Below are 12,704 nucleotides of genomic sequence, written 5' to 3'. Positions count from 1 at the left end.
TGACGTTGATGCTGCCTGTCTGGGGACCACACTTTGCATAGCAAGTATTTTCAGAGCAATTGATTTCAGAGTGATTCGGGAGTAGGTTGGAGTCACAGCTGTACCATTAACTAGCTGTTTGATCTTGGACAAGTTACTTTAACCTCTATCACCTTAAGTTTATTCATCTGTAAAATGGAGATCATATCACTTAGGGCCAAATTAGATAATATATGTAAAGAGCTTAACACAGGTTATTGGCCTTGGCAAGCATTCAGCAATTGTAGCTGTTCCTTTCACTCCCTTATTATTTGCTTAGCAGTTCAGCTTTAATTGTCCATTGTTTCATTATTTACCTATTTTGTGTCTCATGCTTTGCTATAAAAAAAAAGATGAGGTGGGAGGTGATTGAAAGCATTATCTCTGTGACGGTGAGTTATAAAGATTACTAGCGTTGTTTTTACTCCTAAGTCACCCCACCTTCTGTCACGGGGTGGGAAGTGAGGCTGGAATAGGACTTAAAATCAACTCCAGGAGAAACATTTTGAGAACTGGGGGCATCATCAAGTCATTCTTCAAATTCTGGAAACACGGTCGTTATTCTCTACTCACTCAACAAAAGTGACTGTGGAAGGAATGTCCCAAAAATCAGGTGTCTGATTTGTGTGTTTCCATTCATCGTGGTTTTAGGGATCATGGAGAAGCATGACAAGCGAACACAGATATCCAATTTCATCAGCATCCTGAAATACATAAGTCACCTGTTGCAGCAGTATTTCAGAGCAAGTTTTGAGCATGGGATTGAGCTTTGTCCAAAGTCCAACATTGCCACATATTAGCTGTGTGACCTGGGGGTTATATGACATCACAAATTCTCAGTTTCCTCATATCTAAAATGGGGAAAAATCGTATCTGCTTCTAGAGTTGAAGTGAGGCGGAGGTGAGATGATGCATGTAAATTACTTGATGACTTGACCAGGATGGACGGTCCTGCACATTAGAAAGGCTGTTTTCAAATATTGGAGTGGGAGAATCACTTGGAAAATTCAGAGGTCCCCCTCAGAGAGTCGATTCATTAGGGCCAGGATGAGGCTTGGAATCAAACAGGCACCCTCAGGGATTCTAGCTGTGCTGTGCCATGTTGAGAAACCTAGTCCAGGTGCTAAATTTACAGTGATCACCTTTGGGATTCTGGTGTCCGACCAAGATGCAAGCTTTGCAGGAAATGTTCCCCGGGCGGGAGGGCTAAGAGGACACAGTAACTCTTGAGAGTTGCTCCAACAGACCTTTTATTTTGGCAAGGGCTTGTGCTTTCTTTGCCAAGCCGTCATTCGTTACTTGGCTAGAGGAGGGACCACGGGGAGGGGAGGAGGACATATACAGCTGGCTGTCAGAACAATCGACCTCTCAATGGGATAACCTCAGAGCCAGGCATAAGGAATCTGGAAACAGGGAGGGGAGGTGATGGAAGGTGGGAGCAGAGGCAGGTGCTGGAGACATTGCGGCAGACTTCCTGGAAGGGGCTGCCAAGCTGGGAAGATTCAGAGGGAAAGAGTGCAGCTGGAGAGAGAGCCCCTGCTGGCTCCAGGTGCTGGCCCCAGAAGGCATCTTTGGAGAGAAGGGTCTGAGCTGTGACGGTTCGGGGCAGGGATAGGTGAGGTAAACTCAGGTGTGCCGGGCTCCCTCTGCATGTTGCAGAGCTCCCAGGGAGGGCAAGGAAGTGAAGTGCGAGCAGATGGTCTCCGTCACTGCCGACCTAAATCAATGACTGGAGAGGGCGAATGCTGCCAATTAGCAGGATATCCAGAGCCCCTTCTCCCAGCCCAGCAGCCCCACCTGGGAGCCAGGCAGCATGCTTTGCCTCCTGCTGAGACAGACCCTGCTTTTGCTGCTTCCTTGAGAGAAGTTTTAGCACATGAAAATGGCTAAGGGCAAAGGCTTTGGCACCACTGCCTGCTTTCAGATTGCCGCTTTTGCTAGCCATTGTCATCTTGACCCTGTTTCTTCCCTTCTCTGGGCCTTGATTTCCCCATTTGTAAAATGGCAATGATGGCAATAGTACTTATCGGTTAATGCCACCACAATGCTGCCCAGCAAACTACCTCCGTAGCACACAGTAGTAAGTGTTTGTTGTTCACACATCTAGGCTGGCCAGGCCAGAGGGCTTTGCTGGTCTTGGCTGGCCTCATGTGTCTGGATGGCTTTGGCTGAGGGGAATGACTGAGATGATTTGTCTCAGCTTCCTTTGTCTCTCTCTTCCTCCTCTAGAGGTGTAGCCCAGGCAAATTCTCATGGATCTGGCAAAGGTACAAGAGCCAGTGAGCCACTCATGTAACTGCTTTTAAGTTCTTTTCTCACCCCCTCCCCGGCATGTTTGCTGCTATCCCATTGGCCACAGCAAGTCACATGGCCAAGCCCAGCATCAAGGCTCCTGGCAGACTGCCCTGCCCAGGATGGCACTGCAGAGTCACAGCGCCAAGGGAATGCATCAGGAGGTATATGGAATTGGGGTGTTTTTTGCAATCTACCGTGAGTACTAAGCTCACAGTTTCATATGCAAGCAAACCCTCACCCACTTACCAGGCTTAGGACAGAGGATCCTCACTGGTCTCCTTGCCCTTGAGCCACACCCAGATTAGGAATTCTTTTCTTCTCTAACTTCTTGTAGTTCCCTCCATATACTGTTCTATTTCCCCGTCCATGACACCTTTGTACTGCTGTTCCTTCTGCCTGTAATGCCTGCCCCTTGGCTTACCCATCTAATCAACTCAGCTCTGGGGTCAGACTGTTTGGGTTTGAAGCTGGTTCGTGTCATTTATTTAAAGCTTCATGACCCTGGCAAGTTTCTCACCCTCTCTGGGCTTCAGTTGCTTCCTCTGTAAAGTTAAGTATCGTAACCTTCTTCCTTCTCTGCCAGGGTTGTCGTGTGGATTAAATAAGAGTTGTAAAGCACATATCCGTGACTACAAAAAACAAAAAGGAAACGCTCAATAGAGGTTTGCTTTTGTAAAGCAGAATTTACATTTGCTCTGTTGCTGTTGAAGCAAGGGTGTGCATCACATCCCATAACTGGGAAAAACAAAGCTAAATAAACCCTTTTAACCTTGAGATGTGCCAGAAATAACAGGGTCACTCTGTCTCACTCTGGTCCCCCGAATAAAGGAAATCTTGACTGTTTTCCATAAGCCTGGATTATCCAACCATCAGCTTTATCCTTAACTTGGCAATGATGATATGATTGCTTCTGGTGGTTATGATCATTTATGAGAAATGTGGCAGTGGCAGAGGTAATTATCTCTTGTGATTATTTATGTGGTGTGACAGTCTTTCTAATAGCTGGCCCCCTTGAGCCTCTTTACAAGTAAGATTTTTTCGTTCTTAAATGCTTTTATCTTCCTTCTATGTGTTGATGCTACTGTTACTCCTGCTGTTTCTACCACTACAACTACCACCACTGCCACACCACCACCACCATCACTACCACCACTACCACCGTCATCACCACCATCACTCCAGCACAACCGGAATGACTATTATCCTTTACCCCCTGCCAGGTCATCTTCCCTATGATGACTTTCTTAACCAGTTTCCCTCAAACAATTAGTAACATTTTTCCCACGCAAATCCATCTTGAATTCCCACATGTTGTGGGAGGGATCCCATGGGAGGTAATTGAACCATGGAGACAGGTCTTTCCCATGCTGTTCTTGTGATAGTGAATAAGTCTCATGAGATCTGATGGTTCTGTAAGGGGGAGTTTCCCTGCCCAATCTCTCTCTTTGTCTGCTGCCATCTATGTAAGATGTGACTTGCTCCTCTTTGCCTTCCACCATGATTGTGAGGTCTCCCCAGTCATGTGGAACTATAAGCTCATGAAATCTCTTTCTTTTGTAAATTGCCCAGTCTCAAGTATGTCTTTATCAGCAGTGTGAAAAGGGACTAAGACAGCCTTCTATTATTTTGTATCTTGTACCTGCTTCCGTTTTAACACAGCATATTTGAAGTACAGTTTTTTTTTTTTTGTTTACGAGTCTGCTGTTTTCCCCTATATAAGGGGGCAGAAAACATGTCTCTGTACCTTAGCATCTAAGAGAAGGATCTGGCATATAATAGATGCTCAATTTATACCTGTTGAACATTGACAGAGGAATTTCATCTTACTCTCATGATATTCTTGTTCTAAAACCAAAAATTGCAATAAAAGGCCCCCATCCCCACAACCATGGTTGCAGAGGTGTAGAATAGAGTAGAACTCATGAATGACATGAGACATTGGAATTCATGGACAGGCACATGCTAGCAAACCTGAGATCCAGTGGGGCCTCTAATTTAGATATTTATAAATGGACTTTCCACATTGCCTGTGTTATTTAAGGTAACATGAACTTCTGTTTCATAAGCCCCAAAATCTTGGTAAATGAACACAAGAAAAACTTATTTCCCACTGATGGGAATAGCCTAGAGTAGGTGTTCTTGGTTGGGCAGCTCTCCTCCATTTGGTGTTTCAGGGACCTAGGCTCCTTCCATGTTGAGACTCTTCCATCTTTAACACAGGCTTTCAAGGCCACCGTGAAGGTCATCTACTTTTTTGGCATCTAGCTGTAGGGGATAAGGACATTGAGCTTACTGAATCAGGCCCAGAGGAGGTCCCCATCACTTCTGCTCCCATTCCACTGGCCAGAACTTGGTCTTGGGGAGGCTGACAGATCTAGTCAGCCATGTGTTCATTTTCTGTTTAGTAAGACCTCATACAACAGTGTTTATGCAGGAAATGTGCCAATTTTTTTTTTACACCTCTATCTGGTTTTCTACTGCTAAACCGATCTTAGCCAAACCCTACTTCCATTTCATGCAATGTTGGTTCTAGACTACAGCCATGCGACTAAATAGGGGCCCTTGAACCAGAAATGGAGGAAGGGTTGGAGTCTATGAGCTGCTGTTTGCAATTTATGCATGATGAAGATAAGAATGTTACTTTGTGCTGTTCTTAGAACCCAGTTCATTTTTAGACTGAATGTTTATATGACTGGGAGCTGTAGGAAACACCGTGCCCACCTTGCTTAGTTTAAAGCCTTTGAGATCAATGGTAGCTGAATGTGCTTCCAGGAGCAGAATTTAATCTGCAGGGAGTGGGTGACTGCAGCAAAACTTTGCTCCTCTCTCCTCTTTGTGGAAACACTGTTTGTACAGCATGTCTTCCATAATCAATACAAGGGAGACATTAATGAAGAGAATGTCTTGTTTGGCAGACAAAGCCTTCTCTTTGTTGGATTGAGATGCTCAGTTTATTTCCTGGGAGTGTATTTATGAGAAGTTGGTTAGTGATTCTTGTAAGTGTATGTGAGTTTCTTGATTTTTTTTTTAAGAGAGGAGTCAACAACCCATTGTATTACTGTAAAATGTTTGATAGCTTGTAATTTGAGCAATGTACTCATGACACCCTAGTCTTATAGATTTGGGAAATGTATACATACTTTAAAATGAGTAGGTTGGAGGGGGAACTTTAAATATGTATATTTTACTTTAAAAAAGACCCAAAACCTTTTGTTTGAAATTACCATAAATCAAAGCATTATGGGAGATAAATTTTCTAGACTTTGTGTGTGGAATTTCATTGAGAAAGATAAGGTGGACAAAATGCCGGAGAAGTTTGGGACCACCCCTAGGTTGAATCAGTCTCCACTTTCGGGGAGTTTATAGCCTAAGTTCCCTTCCCTTTTTCAAAAGGAATTTTCATCTGTCTTGTTTAATAATAGAATCTCTTCTTCCTCCTCCCAGCCTTGTCCTCACCTCCCTTCAGGCAAGCAGGGACTTCCTTCTCTGCATCGCTCAGGAAAGCATATTTCCCACTTGCGAGGCTGGCCAGCAAAACCTCTTTGCACGTTGGAGAAGAGGATGCCAGTTTCTGCCTTTCTGCTTTCTGCTCGTAGAAGGCTTGTGTGGTATGTTATCATCGGGTCTTGCTGGCTTTCTTCTGGGTCTTCTTGCTTTCCTGAGTTTGAATCTGCATTATGTTACAGCAAATGCAGTTGACAGTCAGTGGTATAGTTGGAGTATGCACGGCCCATTTCATATCTTTTTTTTGTTTGCTGAATGTTATGCCACCTCGTCTCGGTGATGAAATGGTTTGAACAAAATAATGCTTTGGAACTGAAATGTTCTGGTTGGTGAGTTTTCTGGTCAATGGAAGGGAATGACCTTGGGCAGAGTCTGTGACCACAAGTGAATTATCTATCCTTGCAGAGCCTCAATTTCTTCACTTGGAGACGAGGCACACTGTCGCTTTTCTTATTAGGGCTGCTGAGAGAATGTAGCTGAGGTTCCTTGGCTACTTAGCAAATGCAGGACCCAGTAATGGTAGCCATAGTCATCTCTGGGTATCCATGGGGGATAGGTTCCGGGACCCCTCTCGAATACCAAAATCGAAGGAAACTCAAGTCCTTGCTATGAAATGGTATAGTATTTGCGTATAACCTACAACATATCCTCTTATATACTTTGAATCATCTCCAGATCACTTACAATATTAATAACTAATACAATGTAAATGCTATGTGAGTAGTTGTTCCACTGTATTGTTTTTTATTTGTACTTTTAAAATTGTTGTATTTTTTCCCCCTATATATTTTCAATCTGTGGTTGATTTAATCTGTATTTGCAGAATCAAGTTATAGAGGGCTGGCTGTACTATTAATAATTATTAAGATATACAAAATCACTATTAGTGAGAGATTTAAAAATATCCAGGGTAGAAAGAAAATGAAATAGACTATCAGAAGCAGTGATTTTCTGGTATTATTTTAATTTGTAGTGATCTACAGGATCCTTTGTGGAGGCAAATTCTTTCTAGTTAGTAGTATCCGTGATATCATTTAAGGCTCCTGTTTTATAGATTCAGTTCCACAAATATTTGTTATCGGGTACCTGTGCTATGTCAGCTGCTGTGCTAGGAACTGTTCAGTTAGAAATATAGTACAGTTAAGAAAATAAGTCAGGGTATTCTCCCTCCCAGACCTTAGAGTTGGGGTGATTCTGTGTCCTAGTTTTCCCTGGAGAGTCCTGTTTACTGCTCTTGTTCTAGCGTAATTATTCACAGTGCCCCCTTTTATTTTAAGTGTCCTGGTTTGGGAAACCCGGGTCATCAGTATAGGCTATTATTGAGGCAGAGGGAGTTTCTCCAGAAAAGGACTATGAAAGTTCTCTAAACAAGAAGGAGCATGATGAAAAATATTTTGTAGGGAACTGAATTCAGGCTAGATGGTTAGTTGTAGGACCAGTGAAGAGATGGGAGAGGGAAAACATTTTGGAGATAGAGTAAACCAAATACTACCAATGTGATGGACAGAACCCAACTGGAGGTGCCATCTTGAATTCCAGAGTGTGAAGAGCAGTCTCAGATGCGTAGCCTTTTTTGTCTGGGTTTCACCAAGCAGCATGTCTCAGATGTCTTCTTGGAGACCCCGTTAGGCTTTAACAATTGTCTTAAAAATTCCCCAGCAAAAGCATTTTGGGAGTAGGGAGCAACTCCAGGTTGCACACAAGATGCTGAGCTAGGTCATTGGTTTATATGGCCATTTCCCTCCTGAGTCTAGGTATGCAGGTCTTGAGGGGTGGAGCTCAAGGCTACTTTTGCATTTCTGCCAGTGCTTCCAAATGTCCTGACTCCGGGCGGGGTGTGGGGGTGGGCAGTGGTAGAGGGAGGGACAAGTGGGCCAGGGTAGTACCCTTCTTTGACTTAGTGTTTGAAATTTGAAACACAGAAACTTAGTCTTTCTGTGCCATGTCTCACACACACAGAGGGAATACTGATTGCAATAACTTTGGAGAGAGTTAAAAGGTGATATTTTATATATTCGGGGATTATTGTTAAATTCGAAAGCAAGAGGAATGCAGTTCAGACTTCACAGATTTGGGAGGTAAATCTCCCCCAGCCCCAGTGTTTGCATTTGGTTTGAGTGTCTTAATTACCTTTCCAGAACGTTTGTGAAATTAAGGTGGAAAAATTAATTCTGGCTTAGGTACTAATATATAACCCCGGTGTGTTTATTATGAAGTCTTCACCTTTAAGATTCTCGTTTGCAATCCTGGGCAACACAACCAATTTTCTGTGTCATTAACTTTTTCCTGTAACACCAAAGGGCAGGAGGATGCTGGTCTCCACCTTTTCTTTCTCCAAGGCAGGTTGAACGACCATCTGTGCCATAAGATGGATGAGGCCGGGTGATCCTCTTGATTTGGTATTTGTGTCTTCACACAAGAATCTTTGCTGATTCCAATGCTCGATTCACTGAAATGCTCCCTGCTGTTCTCTGAATCGATGATGGATTAGTTGAGGTCTTTGTATTCATTACTGGCAAGGTTTTGAGACAGTCCGTTAAGTGCAGGAAGAATTCTGGCAGTGGCGTCTGAGGGCCAAGGCTCGGCAACCCGGAATAAGTCACCTTCCGAGTCTGTTTGTGTTGCTGTAAAGGAATACCCGAGGCTGAGTCATTTTTAAAGAAGAGAGGATTAGAGCTGGGCAAGTGCTGTGGGCTTAGCAGGGGCTGCAGGGCAGTGGGAGTGCAGACTTAAAAAATGCAGATCCCCGGGGTACTACTCATTTCTCTAGCTCTGATCCACTATGGTATACCAGGGGTCTAATCAGGCCTGTGCCTGCCTCCCTCTTGAATAGCCCAGAGAATTCATCTAAACAGCCTTCATACGGCAGCTGCCTACTCCAGGTGGCCACATGGGAGTTCCAGATCAGTGTTGTCTCCTGGGACGCTGACACAGCAGCCAAGTTTATTGGTGTTGGGGCAGCCACAGTTGGTGTGGGTGGTTCAGGGGCTGGCATTGGAATGGTGTTTGGCAGCCTGATCATTGGCTATGCCAGAAACCTGTCTCTCAAGCAGCAGCTCTTCTTCTGTGCCATTCTGGGCTTTGCCCTGTCTGAGGTCGTGGGACTCTTCTGTTTGATGGTTTCCTTCCTCATCCTCTTGGCCATGTGAGGCTCTGTGGGGGTCACCTGCCTATCCCTGCTGCTGCGACTCCACACCATTCCTGGTGCTGGGAACATTTTACAACATTTCTCTAAAAGCTTTACAACATTTCTCTTAAAAAAAGAAAAAAAAATAGAGCTTTACTTGGCTCACGGTTGTGCAGGCTGTACACGAAGCATGACATCAGTGTCTGCTCTTGGTGAGGGCTTCAGGAAGCTTCTACTCAGGATTGAAGGCAAAGAAAAACTGGCTTATCACATGGTGAGGTAGGGAGCAAGAGAGAGAGGGGAGGGAGGTGCCAGGCTCTTCTCAACAATCAGCTCTTGTGGGAAGTAACAGATCAACAACTCTCTCATTACCCCAGGATGGCAAGAGCTGCCCCCATGACACACTAGACCCTGTGTCCAACATTGGTAATCACATTTTTTTTTTTTTTTGAGACAGAATCTCACTCTGTCACCCAGGCTGGAGTGCAGTGTTGCGATCTCCACTCACTGCAAGCTCCGCCTCCCAGGTTCACGCCATTCTCCTGCCTCAGCCTCCCGTGTAGCTGGGACTACAGGCACCCGTCACCATGCCCAGCTAATTTTTGTATTTTTAGTAGAGACGCGGTTTCACCGTGTTAGCTAGGATGATCTCGATCTCCTGACCTCGTGATCCGCCTGTCTTGGCCTCCTAAAGTGCTGGAATTGGTGATCACATTTTTTTTTTTTTTTGAGGCGGAGTCTCGCTCTGTCGCGCGGACTGGAGTGCAGTGGCCGGATCTCAGCTCACTGCAAGCTCCGCCTCCCGGGTTTACGCCATTCTCCTGCCTCAGCCTCCCGAGTAGCTGGGACTACAGGCGTCCGCCACCTCGCCCGGCTAGTTTTTGTATTTTTAGTAGAGACGAGGTTTCACAGTGTTAGCCAGGATGGTCTCGATCTCCTGACCTCGTGATCCGCCCGTCTCGGCCTCCCAAAGTGCTGGGATTACAGGCTTGAGCCACCGCGCCCGGCCTGGTGATCACATTTTAACATGAGATTTGGAGGGGACAAATATCTGAACTATATCAATGAGTTACTTTGTGCCTCAGTTTCCTCAGCGGTAAACTGGAGTAAAGAAGAATATGAAGAACCAACCTGTTAGGGTTGTTGTGAGGATGAATGAGATGGCCATTGTGAAAGGACTCTGGGCCGTCTTAATGTGATGTCGTATTATTGAATGAACCATCTAAATTCATGGCCGAATGTAGCCCATCTACCGCTTTTGAATAGCCTGCAAGCTAAGAATCGTTTTTATATTTTAAAATGGTTGGGGGAAACAAATCAAAAGAAGAACAATATTTCTTGACACATGAAAAGTCTATGAAATTCAAATTTCAATGTCCTTAAATAAAGTTTTGCTGGAACTCAGCCATGCTCCCTTGTTAGTGTACTTTCTGTGCCACTTTTGTGCGATAATGGCAGAGCTGAATAGTTGCTCCCGAGACTGAATGGGCCTGTGAAGCTGAAGGCACTTATCTGGCCCCTTACAGGAAAAAATGTGCCAGCCCCTGATATAGAACAGTGGTTATTGTAGTGGTTATTGTTCATCTTGTAGCAAGATGAACTGGGTTCTACACAGAGCTCTTTCCCTCTGATGGTGTCAAAGCTTGGGGAATGCTGAAGCTCTCAAATTTCTGAGGAAGAAATCAAAGCTAGTTTGTTTTTTTGTTAATCCATTCATTCATTCATCATTGTTTCACCAAATGTCCTCTGAGTTCCTGCTGTGTGCCAGGCACTGTTGGGGTGGTGAGGAAAATGCAGTGACACAGGAGAAAATGCCTGCCCTCCTGGAGTTTACAGTCTAGTGGGAAGAGTAAGATAATACACAAGTAAAAACTCCTGACCCATCTGAGGGTGATGGATGCTATGGCAGGGCAGGGGGAGAGAGTGGGGATTGTCAGGAAAGGCCGTTATTGAGAAGGCCATAGGTGATGTGAAGGAGATGGAGTGAGAGCCCTGAACCTACATGATGGGGCTGGGGCAGGGGGGAGACTGCTTAGGCAGAGGGAAAAGCAAGTTCAAAAGCCTTGAGGTGCAAGCATTGGAGACGGTCAAAGGAGAGCAGTGTGCACAGAGCATTTTTGTGTGTTTTTAAATTTCAGCATTGGCTACAGAGCTGTGGTAATCTGATATATGGTCCCGTTTTAAAAAAATTATTTTATCTTCAGAACAATAGGAAACATGAAGGGAGACCACGCAGTGCAGTGGATAAGAGAAGGAGTTTCAGGCAGATAAGAGGTGAAGCTCAACCTTAGCAGTGTTGACATTTAGGGCTGAACGAAATCTTTGTTGCAGGATGCTGTCCTGTGCAATGGAGGCAGTTTAGTAGCATTCCTGTCCTTTACTTACTAGATACTTGTGATAACCAAAAATTTCTCCAAACAATGTCATGTGTCCCCTATGGGAAAAATTGGGGCAAATGTTAGTTGGGAGAGTAGAGACCCTAACTCTTGTTTCTCTCCTGTTCACCTTTTCTTCAGCAGAGAGCATGGTGTCTGTTCATATCCTGGTGAGAAGTATATGATTTATGTGATTGACTGAGATCCTTGTGTTAAAATACAAGCTACTAAAATGGTTATCTTTGCAATTTTTTCATTGCATTTTTTTCTCTTACTAGTCGTTGTCCCTTGTGTGTGACTGCCTTTGACAATTTCCAAATTGACCTGTGAAGCAACGAGGTGGACATCATTTCTTCCATCCACTTTCAGGCATGGTTGGAAGTGGAGGGCCTAAGGCTTAGAAAACATGCCTGAGTCCCCTGAGTCCATGCTTTTGGCCCATCTGAACTCCAGGAGGGGAGATATACAGATAAAAGAGTGAGGTGCTTTCATTCTGTTCCTCTGAGGCTCCCTGGTAACATGCCATCCATTGAAAATTGGCCTTTTTGCCTGGGGGAGCCCCTAGGATGAGTTGATACGTAAGTCACCACTAGCCATGCTGAATGAAAGGATGCCTTGCTCTAAAGAGGAACGGAAGCTCAGGGCACCAAGTGGAAGGGGCGCATTAGGAGAGCCTAGCAGAAATGTGTTTTTGAATTTGTGTTCCCTGTTGGGCTCATTTGGATTGATTTCCTCCACTCTATCTTCTGTCCTGTGCCTAGGTTGATCATGGAGCAAAATGTTCCTGTTTGTTCTTCCTTCTAGAGTTACGAATGGTAAAAAGACAGTAACTGATGTTTACTGGGCACTTCTTATGTGCTCTAAGCTCTCTTCATGCATTCTCTTTGCCGCCTTCCATATCCTCTCCATCATGGCTGTTATTGCCACTTAAAGATGAAGGCAGAGCCTTGAGAGGTTTGGTAATGTTCCTAGGCTGAGTGGTTAAGTAACTAGGGGAAGCTGGAATTTGATCTCTGCAGCCATTTTCGTCTGCAAAATCTTGGATGCACCATGAGAGAAGCCCAAGAATTGTCCTGTGAAATTAAAACTGCACCCCAAAGCTCAGCCCCTGGGGAGATTCCTGGGCTCCCTCCTCAGAGCCTTTTATTGCATCCACGCTTGGATGAGTCTCTCGAAGCCAATTTAATCCCGGTCTGTCTACACGAGGGAGCAGCAAGCTATTGACAGCCTCATTTTATGGTCGTCAGTGCCCTCTTCCTTCTGAAGCTTATCAATTTTGATGTCTGGAGAACCAGGGGGTGGTGTAGGGGCTTCCAGACCCCTGTTTGCAATCACCACTTATAGACCAGAGCTTCTCACGCTTAGATGCGTGTGGAATTCCCTGG

The 12,704-nt window shown here is 44.8% G+C and overlaps 1 protein-coding gene and 1 pseudogene across 2 annotated transcripts in view; both read left to right on the top strand.

Moving 5' to 3' along the window:
- The window catches only part of CHST11 (carbohydrate sulfotransferase 11), a 315,452-nt gene that overhangs the window by 54,572 nt on the left and 248,176 nt on the right, over nt 1-12,704 (top strand). The gene's annotated exons all lie outside the window — the stretch shown is intronic.
- LOC117089503 lies at nt 7,719-9,072 on the top strand (annotated as a pseudogene).

Source organism: Trachypithecus francoisi, unplaced genomic scaffold, assembly GCF_009764315.1.
Source record: "Trachypithecus francoisi isolate TF-2019V2 unplaced genomic scaffold, Tfra_2.0 Lachesis_group11, whole genome shotgun sequence".
Taxonomy (NCBI): domain Eukaryota; kingdom Metazoa; phylum Chordata; class Mammalia; order Primates; family Cercopithecidae; genus Trachypithecus; species Trachypithecus francoisi.
This window is presented reverse-complemented; position numbering and strand designations above follow the sequence as displayed.